The following is a 6329-nucleotide window of genomic DNA, read 5'->3' as shown; positions in this document are numbered from 1 at the left end:
ATGCCCACTCCAGACACCATATCTGACCGTAACGTCTGATTGTGGTTAGCTGCTCTGTCTACAATTTATGACCGTTGGTTGTGGTTAGATTAGCTACAAGCTGTGTCCTGCTTTTCTGCTTCTACAAAGTAAGTAATAATTAGCAAAGCTAAGAAAATTTCTCCAACAGGAAGGATATGCTTGCCATAGAGAGAGTAAAACAGAGGGTCAGCAGACTAATCCCTGGGATGGTGGGATTGTCTTATGAGGAAACTGGGCCTATATTCCTGAAAGTTTCGAAGAATGAGAGGTGATCTCATTGAAACTGATAACATTCTTACAGGGCGTGACAGCGTGGACGTAGATAGGATGTTTGCCCTGGTTGGTGAGTCTAAAATCAGGGGACCAAGTCTCAGAATAAGGAGTAGGCCATTTAAAACTGAGATAGAGTTGAATTTCTACACTCAGACGGTGGTGAATCATTGGAATTCTCTACCCCAGAGAGCTGTGGCAGCTCAATCATTGAGCATGTTCAAGACAGAAATTGTTAGAAATCTTGATACTCATGACATCAAGGGATATGGGGATAGCACGGGAAAGGGGCGTTGAGGTAGATGACCAGCCATGATCGAATTGAATGGCAGAACAGGTTCGACGGGCTGAATGGCCTTCTCCTATGTTCCTCTGTTCCTAAGAGAGTTGACGCCAGCGTGCAGCCCTGCTTTACCCCACTGCTGATCTTGAAAGTGTCTGATGTTGCTCCATTGGAACTGATGGAACTGTGCATGTTCTCGTGGAAAGAAGAGATGATGCCCAAGAGTTAAGGAGGGTAGCCGAGTTTCCATCGCAGTTTGAAGAGTCCGTCTCTGCTGACAAGATCAAAGGCCTTGGTGATGTCCATCGAAGGTAGTGTGGCTCTGTGGTGCAATGGATAGCGTGTTGGTGTTCTAAATAATGATAAACTAAAGCATTCAAAGGTTGTGCGTTCAAATCCCGCCAGAGTCAGATTTTGGATCAGAGACAGAAGAGCATGACGGAACAGAGAGTGAACAAGTGTGTCAAAAGCACCGACTCAGAGACAGAGCAAAAGAGGGAGGAGCACAGCAGGAGTGACATCACAATGGAGAGTGAGAGCAGGGAAACATCGAGCCGCTGTGGTGAGTTGACAGGATTTGGTTCTTGCTTCGGTGCAGTGGAAGGAGCTGTTTGGTGAGGATCTGGTAAGCTATGACATCACAGGCAAGCAGGTAGTTGATTGGTTTGGAAGAAGCTGCATGTTTGATGAGTATCTGGCAAGTGATTAAGGTCCATTTTCGTCCTAATGTTTAAAATAGTAAACAAACTAGTGGTAAGCTTAATAAAATAAACAATTGAATAAAATAATTAAGTAGCTAATTGAAACACGTTCAGGATGACAGGACAGGTGATGTGTCACAGTTGCAGCATGTGGGAGCTCCTGGATGCCAGTGTGATCCAGGGCAAGCACATCTGCAGTAAGTAAGATGTGGTAGGAATATGGCATTAGTACAAAATGGGTGGTTAATGGTCGGCACAGACTCGGTGGGCCGAAGGGCCTGTTTCAGTGCTGTATCTCTAAATCTAAATCTAAAGTGTTATTCTCAATTGCTGTAAATGTAAAACTGTAATTGACATGACAATGGTGAAACGGAAGGGTTGGGAAGAAACTCATGACAGTATTGAAGGAAACTGATCTCCCTTGCAATGTTTGTATTTTTTGGTGCTGTTTGGAAACTGTTTGGCAATGTAATTTTTACAGATCTTTATGAATAAAGTATATTTTGGAAATAAAAAAAAGTGTTTAAGGCTCAAAGAGCCTGCATGAAAAAATCAGGAGGGGTTTCTGAGCCCAACCAACGTGAAACTGCTTGCGCACACGATGTGTATGCAGGAACATCCCGAAGGACTGGGACTAGCGAGGACAAATGGTATGGGAAGCAACAACTAATTTTTAGAAAAAAATGGGTGTAAGAATTGCTTCCATTAATGTGCGGAGCATTAAATCTACTACGCGATGTGTTTCAACCTTGGATTACCTTGCCAAGGTCAAAGCTGACCTACTGTTTCTGCAGGAGTGTGGAATACCACACCTCAGCACCTACAGGCAGTGGTCACGGTGGTGGTCCCACGGGCCATCGATCTGGTTGGGGGGTAATGATTGCCGTTCCGCCGGCCTGGGTATTCTGCTGCGGGGAGGTAACTTCACCATCTCCGACGTTAAGGAGGTGGTGGGCGGTCGCCTCCTCGTAGCAGACGTGATGTACAACAACGCTCCGCTCCGGTTGATCAACGTGTACGCCCCGGTACAACGCAGCGAGCGGCTGACCGTCTTCCAGCAGCTCCCACTGCTGCTGGCGACGTCCAGGCCCGTCATCCTAGGCGGTGACTTCAACTGCATCATCGATGCGGCTGGACGATCCGGCAGTGACGACAGCAAACTGGACGCTACGTCCAGATTCCTAATAGAAACAGTTAAAGATGCAAAACTGCACGACGTCTTCAGTAAGCCTGCAGACGGAGCGCAGCGCAGATACACATGGTCAAGATCGGACGTGTCTGCCCGTTCCAGGATTGACTTCCTGTTTGTGTCCCGTGCTGTCACGGTGGGATCCACCGACGTCAAGCCGTCCTCTTACTGGCCGACTGTCACTTACAGGACGACCAGCGGGTTGGCAGAGGGACGTGGAAGCTCAATGCTACACTGCTGACCCCAGAGAACGTTGAGGAACTCAAAAGGGATTACAAAGGTTGGAGGACCGTGAAACCCCTCTTTGAGTCTCCAGTTCACTGGTGGGAAGCGATCAAGGAGAACATCATGAGGTTCTTCATCCACAAAGGTGTTCAGAGGGCGAGAGAGAGACAGAGGGAAATGTCCCGACTCCAGAAAGTTATGCAAAATCTACTCCGGTTGCAGTCAATGTGGCTCGAGGTCAAAGAGGACCTCCAAGAGGTGAAGAGCCAGCAGGCCTCGCTCTTTGCCAATGAGGCTTCCAAGATCATCTTCCGGTCCAGAGTCCGCTCCATCGAGCAGGATGAGACGTGCTCGCGTTACTTCTTCCAAAAGGTACACAGAAAGAGCTCTGTTATCAGCAGCCTGAAGGTAGAAGATGGCTTGGTAACGTCTTCGCAGTCCGACATACTAAGGATCAGCAAATCCTTTTATGCTGGGCTGTATGACGCGAAGCAAACAGACAGCAGAAGATCCCAGTCCTTCCTGTCATCTATCACAGAGGTCTTAGATGACAGCAGGAGGGAGAGATTGGACAAGCCGCTAACTCTGGACGAGCTGACAAAGGCCGTCGAGTCCTTCGAGACGAGTAAAACACCCGGGAGCGACGGCTTACCGGTCGAGTTGTACTCGGCCCTGTGGGACTGGGTCGGCCCGGACCAGCTGGAAGTATACGAGACTATGCTCCTGGCCGGCAGCATGTCAGAATCCATGAGGAAAGGCATCATCACCCTCATTTACAAGCATAAGGGGGAGAGGGCAGAAATCAGAAATTGGCGGCCCATCTCACTGCTTAATGTTGACTACAAGATTCTGTCCAAAGTCATAGCCAGACGAGTCAAGTCTGCTCTGGAGTTGGTGATTCACCCCGATCAGACCTGTACTGTACCCGGCAGGAAGACCTCTGATAGTCTCGCGCTACTCAGGGATTCGAAAGCCTACGTACGGGACAGGAGGGTGGACACCTGCCTCATCAGCCTGGACCAGGAGAAGGCTTTTGACAGGATATCGCACACCTATATGCTGGACGTGCTTTCCAAAATGGGGTTTTGGGAGTGAATCTGCAATTGGATCCAACTACTCTGCACAAACATCAGTAGCGCAGTTTCAATCAATGGGTGGGAATCGGAAAGTTTCCCGTTCAAATCTGGAGTCAGACAGGGCTGTCCTCTCTCCCCGGTCTTGTTTGTCTGCTGTATTGAACCCTTTGCTGAGTCTATTAGGAAGGATGCAAGCATCGGAGGGGTGACAATCCCAGGCAGCGGAGGCACTCAGGTTAAAACCTCCCTGTACATGGATGACGTCGCCGTCTTCTGCTCGAATCCGCTGTGGTGCGCAGACTGATGAGCATCTGCGACCAGTTCGAACTGACCTCGGGAGCCAAAGTTAACCACGGCAAGAGCGAGGCCATGTTCTTTGGGAACTGGGCTGACCGATCCTTTGTCCCCTTCATCGTCAGGTCAGATTACCTGAACGTGCTGTGGATATGGTTCGGAAGGGCCGGGGCGTGCACCAAAACATGGGAGGAGCGAGTAGCCAAGGTATGACAAAAGTTGGGCATGTGGGGGCAGCGATCTCTCTCCATTGTGGGTAAGAACCTGGTCATCAGCTGCGAGGCGCTCACGTTGTTGCTCTACGTGGCGCAGGTCAGGCCCATACCCCACTCCTGCGCCGTGGCAGTCATCCGAGCCATTTTCCGCTTCATCTGGGGATCTAAAATGGACAGCGTCCGGAGGGACACGATGTTCAAATCTCTGGACAAGGGCGGGAAAAATGTACCCAACGTGGCCCTCATCTTGATGACCACCTTCGTGTGCGCTGCATCAAGCTGTGTGTAGACCTCCAGTACGCAAACTCCAAGTGTCACTATGCGCTGAGGTTCTATCTGTCCCCGGTGTTGCGAAGGATGGGCTTGGCCACATTGCCGCGGAACGCTTCATGCAGTTGGGCCGTGCCGTACCACCTATCCTTCGTGGAGCAGTTTCTGCGGGAAAACACCTTTGACCACCGGTCCATCAGGCAGTGGTCTGCACGGAATGTCCTCAAGGCCCTACGGGAAAAGGAGATGGTGGATCCTGTCAGATGGTTCCCCGAGCAGATCGTCAAAGTCATTTGGCGGAATGCCTCATCAGCAGAACTTTCAAACAAGCACCAAGATGTAGCTTGGCTGGTGGTGAGAAGGGCCCTTCCTGTCAGATCCTTCATGCACACCCGAAGTCTCGCCCCCTCCGCACAGTGCCCCCATGTTGGCTGTGGTGGGGAAGAAACGGTCGCCCACCTCCTCCTGGAATGTGTCTTTGCAAAGCAGGTGTTGAAAGAGATGCAGTGGTTTTTGTCGAGGTTCATCCCAAGCAGCTCTGTAACACAGGAGTCTGTGCTCTGCGGGCAGTTCCCAGGGACGCACACCGAGACAAACATCAACTGCTGCTGGAGGACTATCAATTCGGTGAAAGACGCCCTTTTATCTGCCCGAAACTTGCTGGTCGTCCAGTGCAAAGACTTGTCCACCACCGAATGTTGCAGACTGGCACATTCCAAGGTCCAGGACTCCGTGCTGAGGCACGCACTAAAGCTTGGGGCAGCCACAGCAAAGGCTCAATGGGGAAAGACTACAGTGTGAGGTCCCCCCACCAAGCTGAACTGAGGGGCTGGATCCATGGGAAACCCCTCGAACTGTATCGTTGATATTTTCATTTCCTGTAAATATGAAACTGTAATTGGCATTACAAGAGTGAAATGGAAGGGTTGTGAAGAAACTCATGATAGTATAGAAGGAAACTGATCTCCCTTGCAATGTTTGTATTTTTTGGTGCTGTTTGAAACTGTCTGGCAATGTAATTTTTGCAGATTTTTATGAATAAAGTATATTTTGGAAATAAAAATAAAAGATATCTGTTCTTATCAGTTTAATATCTGATACGTCCCCTATCTGGGGACCAAATATTAAATTGATTTTTTGGGACAGGGAAATGAAACAGTGGCTTGCCCCGTCCACTCCATGCATCCGCCTGGTAAAAAAAAAATTAACAAAAAAGTTTGCGGCTCAAAGAGTGAGAAAAAAGGAATGTAGTGGTAGTAGGAGACAGCATAGTAAGGTGGATTGACTCTGTTCTCTGCAGCAAAGGGCAAGAGTCCAGACGGCTGTGTTGCCTGCCGGTGCCAGGATTCAGGACGTCTGCTCAGGGCTGGAGAGAAACAAACAATGGGAGGGGGAGGAGCCAGTTGTCGTGGTCCATGTCGGTACCAACGACATAGGCAGGACAAGGATAGAGGTTCTGCATAGTCAGTATGAGGAACGAGGCAGCAAATTAAGTAGGAGAACCTCAAAGGTCATCATCTCTGGATTATTACCTGAGCCATGTGCAAATTGGCATAGGACAAATTAGAATTGAAAAATTAATGCGTGGCTCAAAGACTGGTGTGGTAGTAGTGGGTTCTGGTTCGTGGGGCATTGGCACCAGTACTGGGGAAAGAGGTGGCTGTACCGTTGGGACGGTCTACACCTGAACCGTGCTTGGACCGGTGTTCCAGCGAGCCACATAACTAGGGAAGTAGAGACAGTTTTAAACTTAATAGTGGTGGCAAGGGATCAAAATTGGGTAGA

The 6329-nt window shown here is 49.4% G+C and overlaps 1 non-coding gene across 1 annotated transcript; it reads left to right on the top strand.

Moving 5' to 3' along the window:
- The first annotated feature begins 5589 nt into the window (after nt 1-5589).
- On the top strand, nt 5590-5772 carry LOC137366939 (U2 spliceosomal RNA). Its single transcript, XR_010973623.1, has one exon. It is a non-coding gene; the product is annotated as a U2 spliceosomal RNA (small nuclear RNA).
- Nucleotides 5773-6329: the final 557 nt, after the last annotated feature.

Source organism: Heterodontus francisci, unplaced genomic scaffold (assembly GCF_036365525.1).
Source record: "Heterodontus francisci isolate sHetFra1 unplaced genomic scaffold, sHetFra1.hap1 HAP1_SCAFFOLD_456, whole genome shotgun sequence".
NCBI lineage: Eukaryota > Metazoa > Chordata > Chondrichthyes > Heterodontiformes > Heterodontidae > Heterodontus > Heterodontus francisci.
This window is presented reverse-complemented; position numbering and strand designations above follow the sequence as displayed.